This window comes from Leptosomus discolor, chromosome 13 (assembly GCF_034619465.1).
Source record: "Leptosomus discolor isolate bLepDis1 chromosome 13, bLepDis1.hap2, whole genome shotgun sequence".
In the NCBI taxonomy this organism is placed as follows: domain Eukaryota; kingdom Metazoa; phylum Chordata; class Aves; order Leptosomiformes; family Leptosomidae; genus Leptosomus; species Leptosomus discolor.
In genome coordinates, this window is record NC_141403.1 from 13,655,679 (window position 1) to 13,670,139 (window position 14,461).

The following is a 14,461-nucleotide window of genomic DNA, read 5'->3' on the forward strand; positions in this document are numbered from 1 at the left end:
AAGATGTTTTCCCCACTTCTTACCCAAACATCTCAACTTAATAGATGAGAAAGTAGAAATTAAGAAAAAAAAACCCTGAAAACAATGCCTTTACATGTAGCATCTTCTATCAAAAAAAGCAGCATAAAAAAAATTAGAATAGTCTTTAGAATGCTATTATTCCTGAATGTTAGCTCCTCAAGACGCTTTTTCAGCCCTTTGAAATGCTCTATACAACTAATAACCAGTTCATATGAGGACATTTTATTCTAAAAGACATACAACTGAGCAAGTAAAACACACATACACACATGCAGCACATACTTCTTTTGGCTCTTAACATTGTGCTAACTATAATGACTTCAATGGATGCTGCACTCATTTCCCAAGCCTTTTCCCTAGAGGCCTGAGTTTCTTCTATATTTATAAGAAGAGGTCCACATTTGCATTCATATTTGCAGCCTTGTAACTTTTGATTTTGGTTTATAAATTCACAATTGTGATGCCTTCTATCTTCAGCATTTTAATTTCTCTTCCCATCTTAGAGATGGTCAAGAGATGTACACTAATATCTTAATATCCAGGGAAATTCTCTTCTTGTTACATCTTTGGATTAGATATAATAAACTTCTGATTCTTAGAAGAACAAAATACTTTCACTTTCTTGAAAATTAACTTCTTATTAAAAGAAGAATTATTTCCCCCATCTTCAACATTTCTGCTAAACTAGGTAAGAACCCAGCAGTGCTGAAGAAACTCTCCAATGCAGGCACCTTCATCAACCACTGCTTCTTCAAATAGAAAGATCCCATTTTAACAACATTACAGGACACTGAAGCACAGATTTCATTCAGATTTAAAGGTAGTGCACAGCACCAGGTTTAAGTCCTACCCTAAGGACTCAAGTGAAAGAAGATACTGGTCCTCTGGATTGCCCTAAGAGAGCATTTTCTATCACTGCAAAAGCACTCTTCTCCCTTGGCCGATCATGAACTCGAGGTGGCTGGCAGGATTTGAGCAAGGAAACGGAGCAGGCTGCTGGGGCAAGCCTGTGCAGCGCTCAGTGCTCGCTGGGCCTCTCCACAACTCAAAACCAAGTTCAGTACTTACGAAGTGCTTCACACTTACGGCTAAGCAGGCTATTTAATGAGTATTTTCAACAGACCTTTGATCAGTCACATTTGCACAACAATTTCAGGTCTCTCAGATTTCGAATGCATCCACGTGAAGAGGACAAAGCAGCCCAGCCTATACCACAGCAGATCAGGAAAATGGCAAACAGCATGTAGAGCTATGACCTTTCTATTGTACTTTACATTATCCAGAAATTTTCCATTAAAGCTGAACTGATGTTTAAAGAAAGGAGGTTTGTGTATTTTTTCTAACAGAACGGCTTGTTTGCACGCACAGAAGGGGTCGGGACCTCTGCTGACACACTTCAGTGTGGATCAGCCAACTCCAGCAAAGCTGAGCATTTACCCTTTTACACCAGTATGAAATGTTTTACACCAGCAGAAATGTTAAACCAACCTGCTTGAGGGACCAAAAAGTGAAAATGCTTATCTGAAAAAGAGTGTGGAAAGTAAATGATACTGATAGAACTACAGTAAGGTGTGATCTTTGATGTAACCATTATATTTTTCATAATCCGCAGACCGGTGGGAACACGTCCCGTTATACTGATCAGATGGCAAAGAGAAAATGTAGACTAGAAAGACGAGAGATTTTCTCTTTGCTCCATCTGTTACCTCCTTTCCAATTGCAACACGAACTCTGCTTCCACTTCTGCTTTCATTCATCCACTGCAGTGTTACATGAGTCTCAGAAGCAAACCAAAGCAAAACACTGTGTTTTATAAATATGTAGCTGTGCTATAAAGATTTTCAGCTACTACGTGCTTACGTGATTGAATACCTAGAGAAAAATCAAACCCATTTGTTTTCATCCTTTCCACTTTTCTTAGATTTGCTCCTGGGAAAGACACCACCATCTGAACCTCACAGAAACTGCAAACAGAAAATATTTTGTCTATTTAACACCTTATGCTAGTTACATGTTTGTCCTGGGTTACAGTGTAAAATGTGCCAAAAGGAAAAAAAAATATATTCTATTACCATCTTCAGGAGCTGTTGAGACCAGGTGGGGCGGTGCTCCCTGCCTCCCCCCTCTGGACTATCTCCCGTTAATGGGCACAACAATGCCTTACCGCCTGACCCATCGATAACTCGCTCCTGGGCTATCTCCTGTTAATGGCCCATCAGGAACTGCCTCACGACTCCCCATCCCATTGTGAGATGCTCCGCCCGGGGGGAAGGAGCCAAGCAGTCCATGCCAAATAAAAACGGAGATTTTGAACACCCTAGCAGCCTTCTTCCACTGGATTCCCAGAGGAGCTTTTCCCCCCACTGGAGTTCCAGAGGACAAGAGCTGCCTACCTACCACTGGACCTTCGGAGGAAGACCAGACTCTTTTACCTGATCGCTGCTTCCACAGAACTACACCCATCGCTTCAGGAGGACTGCAGCCAGCATCTTATCGGACTGCTACTGCCACCCTAACAGGGTGTCAGGTTGTATTTCTGACTCTGTCAGTGTAAACCAGTGGGTTGTTTGTTTTTCCCTGCCTTGTGTTATATATATATATATATATATATTTTAGTAAAGAACTGTTATTCCTATTCCCCATATCTTTGCCTGAAGGTCTGTTAATTTCAAAATTATAATAATTTGGAGGGAAGGGGGTTGCACTTTCCATTTCAAGGGAGGCTCCTGCCTTCCTCCCCAGACACCTGTCTTTCAAACCAAGACAATGTTCTCCTGGTATATTTAGCTAGTCAACCTGCTATTCCTCTTTTCTAAACATTTGAAGATGCAGTATGAAAGGGCGACTGTAAAAAAGAATCTGAGAGAGAAAAGTAGCCAATAAGCATCATTAAATCCTGCAATAATATCTACATTTTAAGAAGTATTGTGCAACCATTAGCCAGACCCAAGCCTGGACGAACTTGCACTGAAAGAAGAAGTGAGATACTGCTTTTTCCAAGACTGGTATCTCTGCAATGTCTTGAAAAACTCAAAAGCACTGGCTGACATGTAAATGATGCAGCTTGGGTTTTTTGTTTGGGTTGTTTTTTTTTTTTTTTCCATTTCCTTTCACTATATAGAGTCTGTTTCTCTGGCCACATGCTGTTGGTTCCCACACAGGCATTAAGAACATGGATGTGTTGTCAGAAGGGCTATGGCCATGGGATGCGCTGCCTGTGACAGCCCTTGGCACAAGACATCCTAAAGGCCAGCGTTTCACTAAGGTGTTTGACAAATTTCATAACAAGAGCATCTGTAGGGCAAGCCCACACGTTTACATTTTTGAGAAAGTTACCGAACAGCTTGTGAGCTGTGGTTTAACTTAACTTAATCAAGGGAGGACTCACTGCTTGAATTTCCAGCTTTCAGGTGAAAGAAGTGTAAAAGGCAGGTTCCAAACAGGGGCAGATCGCCAGCAGGTGCTCAGCCGCCGGCGGCACTGTCCTGCTCTGTGTCTAAAAGCAGAACAGAAGCAATGCTGGCCGAGCCAGCAGCATGACTCCAGCTCTACGGGAGATTTAAGCATGTCTCCAGATTCAAGGAAAATCTGTCTGAAGCCAGGACAAGCACTGAACTACCCACATGCTTAAACACTTTGCAGAAGTAAGGCCTATACTTGCTATAGGATAAGGCAGTATAGACTTGGATATATATTTAAGAAGTTTCTGGCTTGAAAAACACTTCCAACATTTTGTTTTCATAAAACTGTGTTTGTAAAAATCTATTTTAAAGTTTGCTAAAGCAATTTAAAATGAAGCATATGTGCAGACATACAGTTCACCTCTCCATCCCTTTTTGGATTCACCAAGAGTTTTCCAGGCTTTGGTTTTGCTTCTCATGGAGACTTCTAAAGTAGGCATTAATACCTACTCCTTTTTAGATGGTAAGGCCTGCATTTTACTGTGTGATCCTCAGTTATTGTATTTACCTCTATCTATAATTTGTCTTCCTTCTAAGACAACGTTGTACCAGCGCTAAGTGAATCCTGGTTCTTGGGAAACACTATGCTCCGTAACTCAAAGACCGCTTAAAGAACTCAAGGCAACTTTCACAGGAGACCATACACAAATCAAACTGAAAACCAGATGTTTAAAATATGTTCATCTAATCACATCTTTCTCACACACACATATACATAATTTGTTTTCACTTTCAATCTTCAATATTTGTATAGGTCAGCTGTGACTTTTTAAACAGCTGCTGTATTTAACTTTCTTGGTGCATTTCAGTGACATACAAAATGAGTTTCTATGTTATGTTATACATATTTATGTTCCTACAGACACTTTCAGATACTCTTCAACTTGTTTAGGAATAGTGTCCAAGCTTCACGTTCCTTCCTTTTTGTTACAGCACTCCCTGAACTGGGGCAAATGGAGGACAATCAAAGTGAGGCACAGTCTTTCTGCATTAGCTGAAGCAGGAAACGGGTCTTGAGAAGAGGGCATATGGCCAAAACCAAGCACCATTTTTTCTAGCCTCTTGAGAAAATGTTCTATAAAGCAAAATAAAATATATCCCAAATGCCAGCACACACTGCAAAACACGCTCTAGACAAGGCCCAGTTTAAAAGAAAAACGATGGATGTTTCAGTACAGGCATTTCTTCTCCTTCTCCTCCTATTCATTTGTTTCTTTTTGGAGCAAAGCAACAAACTGAAGCAATGATAGAAAAACTAGTCTGTTTAGTAGCTTCATGCCAAAGCAAATAGCCTCTGGCAACCAGATAGCAAGGAGTATTTCACTTGAAAAAATCCTATAAATAACTGACAACACAAAGGAGCATGCCACATTTCCTTCCATTAATCTTGTTAAGTGAAATAATTCAGGTCCTCTATTTTCTATCTCTACGAACAACCTAAAGAGCCATACGTTTTACCATAGCTGTGCTGACAGAATGCAGACAGCAGCACAAACTCCAGTGGAAAAGTTTACTAAGATCTCCATGACAAGCTACTGGATTTGGATGAGATAATTATTGTGAGAAATCGTACAAGCTGTGTTATGAAGGGCAAATGAGAAGATTGCATTATTTATTTTTGGGCCTTAATAAAACTATAATTACCAGAAGTTGTCAAGAGAAATCATTAATCATGCTGTTCTATGAACCTGACCAGTCAGAGAAAAACCTGAGCACTGAATTTTATTTGCCAAAATAACAAAAAGTAGTAAGAGCAGAATCCAGTCTCAATTAATCTTTTTCCAAAGCAACACAGGGTCAGTATTTGAATTTGCAGAAGGCTGGTAAAAGGAAAAATTGCACTGAGCACACTGGAGAAAAGATCACACGTTTTTGACTGGTGTTCCCATTGGTGTTCCCATGACTTGTGTGAGAAACGAGCAGTTGCCAGAAACCCAGGGGATTCTGCATATCTCAAGACTTTGAGTATCCAACATTCAGCTACACTCCAAAGGGCATTTAGCATTCCTGCACATCACCGGAAAACTGTGGTTGTGAGTCACGGCTGCAGAACCTGACCCTGATAAGTAGCAGTAGGACAGGGACGTCACTGGTTTAATTCTGCTATGCCACACAGGCTGCATGAGCAAGGAGGAAACACCTCAGGAGAACACGACATGGCCACTGCCAATCTGCTGGTAAGGCCATTATCAACATGGAGCTGAGCACAAGGTGAGAGACACGTTTCTCTCCTCCTTCTCTCCCACAGCAACTCATTGCTGCTTCAACAAAATGTTTCTTCTGGCTTTCTTTCACCTCATTTTGAGAGCCCACCACACAGACACACGCAATGTCTGTTGTTTACAAGCTCTCCATTTTCTAAGCGTGCATCACCATTTCCTAGCTTTTTTGCCAGCCAACACAAGCTTCCCAAGTTCTTTACCTTTACCCAGGTTTTAGGTGTAACAGGAGCACACAGTCATTCACCATCTCCACTGACAGATCTGGTGTAAGAGAAGCAAATGGGCAGCGCTCCTTTCCTGCAGCAAGGTACTTACGTCACCCATCCCCATCATCCACAGCAGCATCCTTTCTCTCTCCACTGACAGCACCTTCTGGGTGAGGACATCACACCCGCCAGGGAACAGATGCACAGCCGAAACCAACTTCTCCCACTGAACTGGTTAGAGCAGCCAAAAATCATAATATACACAATGAAGATACAGACACACATACCTACCTCGCTCCTAAAAAGCAGACTGTGTGGATCTAGCCAAGCTGCACTTCATTTCTGAAGGCAGAAACATCTGCACTCTTGACTGTTCTGGAAAGAAAATGCAGGAGACAGTATCTCCCATGTGAAAATCTCAAGCAGCATATGGACACGGAATGGCGCAGTCCTCCCACTGAACAGTATTGGGGACTATGGAAGTAAATATATACGGGAACCTGAAAATTCAGAAATTAATAGGAGGAGTGATGCAATATTATTCCAACTTCTGTCAAAAGACTTGGTATGGCTGAAAAAGCACAACACAATGCTCATTTTGGCAAAGGTAAAGGGCAGAACCTGTCCTAACTGTAATGAAAACTGAACTGGTGCTGAAGAGACTCAAGGGGCATGAAAGCTGCTGGAGAATAAAACTACTGCCTTGGAGAATAAAACGACTATCTATACAGCACTGGGGTTGCTACCTGCGCCACTGGGAAGGAAGGGTGCTCAGCCACTCTCAAGAAGGATATAGCATCCTAAGCACATGGGCCATGACCAAAGAAAATCCTCTTCTGCTAAAGAATAAAACATGAACTGTACAAATGAATTAGCATAAACTGCCACCATATTAATTGAAGAAGCACTGATAAGAATTTAGTAACTTTCTGGAAGGCTGTAACAGTCAGTGCTAGGGAAGTCCATCTGCTGTGAGCAGCAGCTGTTCAGGAGGGTAAGGAACATCGGAGAAAAGCCCACTAGTATTTCATACACGTTACTACACAAAGTTATTTCTAGTTTTCCGTGAATCAAGCCACGCCACAAGAATTCATCTGTTACAGTATCTCAGGAGCCAACATCATCTGTGCACTGCACGGAGAAATGCAAATGGAACATTATCCAGACAAGCAAAGCCCGTAGACAGCACCGGGCACATCAGCTGCCCGGTGTTTCCAGCGCTACTGTGAGCAGCACAGGAGACGTCGGCATTCTGCAATATAGCTGCAGTCGGTGCAAGAAGTCAGTCACGGCTGTATGCCTCTTTGGACCTAAAGAAGGTCTGCAACTATTTCAGTCTGACTACACAAATCCATTTTACTGCCAGTACCACAGTAAACTTAAAAAGATGTATGACTGTATCCAGAAAGGACTCTTATTATAACAAATACCTAAAACTTCTCCTATAGAACTGCACCAGATTTTAGATGACTGAAAAATCCTGAGGTTTGCTGATCTATATTCTACCAGCTTTGATTTTCACGCTGAACTACAAGAACCTACATGAAGCAACAGAGTTTTAAGCTCCTCTTTGTCTCCGCTAAGACCAGGTTTCCGTTTTGCCCAGTATCTAACAAAACCAGCAAGTTTAAACTGTATCTCCATCGTTGTACTACGACTGAGCTCTGAACTTGATGGCACAATCCAAACCATTGCCTTAACGTGGTCTCCAGATGCTCTGCTTTCCAGAGCATCTACTTGAATTTTATCCTCTGATTAATATGAAGCCTATATCAGAAGCCATATCCTTGTAAAAGTTTCACCTGAGTCCGTGGTGGTTTTGCCTTTGCCAGGCCAAGGAAAATGAACTCTGCTTTATTACTAAACAATCCAGGCAACGCTGAAGAAAGCATTCCTTCAGCATTTACACGTGTGTACTTCTACGCCCCACACTCAATGGGGCATAACTAATTGCCATAGCAATTTTTAGTTACAGCTTTAGTCCAACTTTCAACCTGGAAATGAGGAAAGGAACAAAATCTTGGTTTAGCATTTCTTGTATTTTTCTTGGACTTGGGAGACTGGATTTTATATTTTTGGGCATGCTACCTGATCTCTCTAGACTTCCCACCCCATCAGTAAAGTGGATATAACGTCTTCCTGTGGATTAAGGAGCTATAAAATGCTTAGGGAACAGAAGTGTTACTGGTAAAACAGAGAGAAGAAGCTAAAGCAGAGTCTTGATTAATTTGATTTTGTTCTCAAGCGAGCATATCACTCTGCAAATCCGAAACAACTCTATTAGCAGTGTAAAGTCACACTAAAGAAACCCTTTTCACCAAGTAAGAGGCCGGTGCTTCTTTATTTCCAGGTAATACCAACAATACATACTATCCTTTAAGGCTGGCCTTGAAAAGAATCTGTTGGAAAACAATTCACAACATAACACAGAATTCAAGGGGAGAGCACAGCTGGGAAGCAGTATCCTGAGGTGATCAGCTAAATCTCATTTTCCAGAGAACTACACAGTTCATTCTCCCAGATTCCTCATTACTCAACATACAAAAGCAGAGAGGCTATTTTTTCTTGTCCCTGAAGGACAGCTTTTTACATAAACAAACTGTATAAAGGCATGGCAAGTAATGCTGTTATCAGTTAAATCTGTGAAATTCCCCTAGTTGAGAAGTTCTTGTTTAGCACGGATGCAAGAACAGAATTTCGACTCCCTCACTTCAGCTGTAATTCGGGAAGTATTTCTAATTCTGACCAGCAAACCCAAACAACTCACCAAAAACACCACTTTCGTGGGTTTTTTTACTTTAGTGCCCTACCTATTTTCTATCAACATTTTCAACAACAGGTATATTTTAATATACCCTTGTCATATTTTAAACCCATTCTTGCCATGCTCACATGCAGTGTCTGGATGCAACTGAGGCATGTAACTGGATGAAGAACCACATTAGCAACGCAGCACTGACAGCACCTTCTTTAGCAACTGCGAGGGGGAAATATCTGAGGTTTTTGACCAAACAACTCAAAAATGGGTATTTTTATCACAGAAAACTGGGCTGGTTTGTTTCTCTCAAGGAAACATCCCGTTCAACTGTTCTCTTCTTGTACTTCCATGCATTTAGGGAAATCTGACCTCTCTCTAGCCTTGTTTTGTGTTTCACAATATTCTTTTAAGTACAAAACTGTAAAGTTTACTTTCAAATACCCCTAAGATTCCATGTGTGGCCTTTCAAGCTCACCTGCCAGTCTTCTCTCCAAGCAACCCACTGCCAACAGAGACACAGCTTCCTACAGGAAGGGCCTACACAGATGTAATTTATAAATAATTATGAATTGTAATTAAATCTTCACAGCTACAAACGGAAACACTGCAATCTCATATTAGAAGAAAATAATGATCTCTGCAGATGAACAATCATTATCTTCATTGTTCAGCCATGGAGTTGCAGCTTTGTATTTCCCAGCTGTTAACCTATCTTCAGTCTTACCACAAAACCAAAGAATACTTCGGGCTTTTTTTTCTTCCTTTTAATTTTTAAACAAGTGGCAAACGTAATGAGAGCCTGACTTTGTGCCTTTGATAATTAAGCTTCCACTATCACGGAATGTTTTCTAATAGGAGCATCTGCTCTCTGCATTGCAGCCCTACAGCTAAGAAAGCATTGGACTTATTAATAAAATACAATAAAGAACCAAACATCTGGGTGGGAAAGATGCACGGAAGGGGAGAAACTGTCTTCCTCTCAAAATAGTCAAGAGACAGTAAAGCTCATCCAAGTAAAACACACGTTTTCTGTTGAGGAAGCAGCTGGAACCAATGATGCTGATGATTCTTATTCCATTATAGCCTGCTGCAAGACACAAACCTATTTGAGAGGGGAAAGCAGGAAAAATCCCACCTGTATTAATCTATACTACATAGTTAAAAGCTCCTGACAGTGCAACCCATTCCCATGCCCAAGGAACAGGCAGATGGGTGTACATAAGTTCTTTCTGCTAACGGCACTGGCAGAAAAGGGCTTCATATCAACACTTCAAATACTGAAAAGAGAAAACAGGACAAAAATAAAACAAGAAACACTCAAGATCCCAGAAGAGTTCAATAGCTAGAATTTTGGATCAACAATTTGAGCATCTTATATAACACAGTTCATCATATGCTACCCAGTCACTCATGCATCAAGAGCAGAAACTGGGTTAACTACAAAATTTCTCAGAAACAAACTGAAACCTTGATTTTAAAACACTTCTAAATGTGCCAAATACTTCAGTACACTGTTCAAAGTTAATTACCATCAAACTAAATATCTATGCTGTACATCCTTTTTACATGCAAAATCTGTGGGGCTGTACACTGATCCTGCCAATGGGGCTCCCTTGCTGTAAGGGTCTGCAGCATTTCCTCACACCGCTCACCTAAGGGAACACGAAGGTGTCAGAAAACCTTTTTGAGGGAGGATAAGCCATCCCAGAATCACCCACAGGTAAACTGGAGTCTCCCACTCAGCCATAGTGCACAAACTTGACTGCATTATCCCACCTACAGCCCAAAGGGATATATGCCCCATGCCCCAGAGGCAAATGGAGGAATTACTTGTGACCTTCAGAGTCCAATTTTATGGAAGGGGTAAGTTGCTATCCAGTATATGCATGGGCTAGCAAGATTAAACTGATTTACCTAGGCATTTCTCTGACTTTTCTCACCTCTTCTAGGTTAACAGTCACTGTCTTGGGTTTGTTAGTGTTCTTTGTTTTTAAAGAACATGCAAGAAAAAACCACCACAGTGATGCACAAAATCTGTTCTCTAGCATGATGACAGAATCAAAACCAAACCAACCAACCCTGGCATGATAATTCAGTACACATTATGGATTTGTAATGGGCCATTTTCTAGCGTGTGTATCTTCACAACTTTAAAACTCAATTACCAAGAAAATGTCAAAGGTATTGCTCCTGTTACATCATGATATAAATCAAAATACACTGAGATAGAACCCGTGTTTGATCCACTTGTGAGACTGAAGCTCTACATTTATTTTAGAGTTCAAAAAAGGCTCTGAGCCTTTTTATTAAAAGCATACAGAACAGACAAGGAAAAAAACCCAAACAAATATGCATTTGCAGACAGAACTATGGATTTTTAACAAATAACCAAGCCAAATTCACCTTGTGGCCAGAAGCTAACATCAAAAATGCCAGCTCAGAGGCCTATTTTCTTTTAGTGACCACACTATCACTTTGGGAAACTATTAAAATAGCACAAACCTAAAGCAGCACTGGCAAAAACTGAATGCCGTTCAACTCCGTCTTCCAAATAAATGCCTTTTTCGCACACATATGCTTTGTTTTCCCTTACTCAGCTGCATAAGAAAAACCACCAAACTGCACTTACAACAGATCTGAACCAACAATGCCAAATTTTAACTGAAACACACAAGAGCAGCTGGGCAATGCACGAGCATTTTACAGGGAAGTTAGCAGATCTCATGGCAGGAATAAACCTCCACCCCTATAAGGAAAACGGGGTCCAGTTTCCTCAATTTATTTTATTCCTTCCTTTAAAAAACAGACAAACTGCTAATTGAAAAAAGCAAGTAACACCACAGATATTTTCCTAGTCTGAAAAACCTTTCTGTTCAAAGCCCATGAACAGTCTGATAAGTGGTGACTTCAGGAAAAATAAAAAAAAACAAGTTATTTTCTACCTCTTAATGAATGAAACTGCATTCCTTCTTCCAGTTCACAGAGGAGCTTTCTTGCAGGCTCTTTATGTGACGGCAACATGCAAGGACCTCTCATCATGGTAAGAACTATATAAAGTGTCTCTGAAAACTGTCTGTATTTGTGACCATATTAGTGTGTAAATGCCTTTGTATAAAGCCCTGTACACAAACCGTGCCTGCAATATATGCTCTTTTAGAGCACTTCATGGCATCAATGTGAACATTTTTTCTGCTTAAAGAGAAAACTAATTTACACTAAGAAAAAAAATCACCTCACAACAGTACGGTGCAATCCTCCTCCAGATATTGATCTCAGTTTTGCTGAGATTGGTAAGTCAATTTTATCATGAAAGTGAATGGAAGAGAGGTAAAGGAGACCTACAAAAGTGTCAGGCAGTAAACACATAGCATTCAAACTAAAATCTGTTAGCAGCACTTCAAATCTAACTTTTAAAATTAAGACTTTTCTCTGTTATTCCAGTTAGCTGGATGAAAAATTCTGTACTCCACTGTTACACCCTTTAGGAAAGCATGTACATGGGGTGGCTGAGTGGGGACAGCGCGAGGTGGCCTTCAGCCACAGCACAGTCAAAAAAGATTTGCTTACACTTGGTTTTGGGAAGGCAAAAAGCTCGTCTGAGCTGGAGGAGGGTCACTCTGTCTCAGTTCCTGACTGGTTCTTACCTCCATCAGCAGAACACCACCACTTACAGCAGTCATTCAGTCCACGGAGAACTATGTTAAGATTACAGACGCCACTACAGAGTCATGGCCCTCAGCTATTACCCAAATGTATTATGTAAATGTAAATAAATGTATTTATTTTTGCAACGAGCTGAACCTCAGCAGCAGTAAACTTCCAGTTTTGTTTCCTTACCGAAGTTTTTAACTTCGAAACTTACTTACAATCTATAAAGTACACAATAATAGAGCTGCAAAAAAAGCACCCCTATAATGTCAGTGAAACTGTAAAATGTAACTGCTGCACCTATCCTCCTCGGGAACGCTGAAGACATCGGGCAAATGCCCTCTGCTGACATCATTAAAACAAACAAAGCCATTGTCATGAAATCATTCATTGTGCAGAAACTTTATAAGCTCTTCTATTATCTTTTATAGCTTAATTTGAGAACAGAGAATCTCTAGAGTGCTTTGCAGCACATTAATAAAAGACACTTTGCTTTATAAAGTTTATCATTATTACTGTACTGCCTGCATCAGCTCATTGCAGTGGAGTTTGGGTTTTTTTAAAAAAAAATAAATTTCCTTATATCAAGACTTGGGTTTTTTCAGTGAGTGATAAAGGTGGTGGTGGTTCTTGGGGACTCTTTCCTAGGACTGCTGTTACTTCATTTTCCGTAGCGCTTTAAGACCCCATTATTAATAAAACTTTTGAAAAATTCTTCTCTGAAGCCATCAGGCATCATAGGCTCAACTGCACTATTTCCCTCACTAAAGTCAGGGGCCACTGAACTCTGAAGAGTGCTACTAGAAATTAAGAAAACGATGCTGGATGTGGCAGCGGCAAATGAGGAGCTTTTAATCTCTGAAGTCAGCTTTTAAACAAACTCCGGTGTTTCATACTGCACTCTGGCTACTTAAACACTTTACAGCTTACGTCTGTCTTTATCCCATAACCAAAGCTGAATGTGACCTGGACACAATTATTTGAGGGGTTTGAAGACAGACATGTAGAAGTACACACAGGTGGCAGAGGCCACACTAATCCCGGCAGCTTTCACCACCACCGTCATGTCCCTTAGGGTGCGAACTTTCCCCTCTAACAAAACCTCTGTGCCAGTGAATGCACTATCACAACCGTATCAGTATAAAGGTCCATAACTGGGATGGATATTTTAGCCCCTGAGGCACTGCTCTGCCTGGAGTCAACTTTTGTGTCAACTCTCCCGCGGCCGGCAGAGCCAGCTGTACTAGCGAGCCCTTCCTGGGCACCAATGCCCAGGTGGAAAATGCGGGTGAGAGATGGTCCCTCACCAGACTCAACCCAGCTCAAACCAGGAGGGATCCATGGTGGTATTGTCAGTGGAGACCTGATGTTTCTGGAGCCCGCCCCAAAGGTGTCCACCCAGACGTGGAGCACAACCCATAATGCAGCGTGAGGCACGTGGTCAAACCTTCATGTGATGACTGCAGCCTTTCAGAAGCAACAGTGCAATGCTTTTACCTGCATCTTCCTAAAGCATGATGCTGCCTATTTCTGGTGTATTCACGTAGGATGCCCAACTGCTGGATCTGGGGCTAAATTTGTAAACAAACTATTCCAAGCAAATCAAGAACATGAAGTGGTTTTGAATCATAGAATCACAGAATGGTTTCACTTGGAAGTGACTTCAAAGACCACCCAGTTCCAACCCCCTCTGCCATGGGCAGGGACACCTCCCACTAGATCATGTTGCTCCCAGCCTCATCCAGCCTGGCCTTGAGCATTGCCAGGGAGGGGGCAGCCACAGCTTCTCTGGGCAACCTGTGCCAGTGTCTCGCCGCCCTCACGGTAAAGAACTTCTTTCTTGTATCTAGTCTAAACCTGCCCTCTCCCAGCTTCCAACCACTACCCCTCATCTGATGACTGCAGGCCCTTGTGAAAAGTCCCTCCCCAGCCCTCTTGTAGGTCCCCTTCAGGTACTGGAAGGTAACTATAAGGTTTCCCCAAAGCCTTCTCTTCTCCAGGCTCAACAACCCCAATTCTCTCAGCCTGTCCTCACAGGGGAGGTGTTCCAACCCTCTGACTGTCTTGGTAGCCCTCCTCTAGACTTGCTCCAACAGCTCCGTGTCTGTCTTGTGCTGGGGACCCCAGAGCTGGATGCAGTATTCC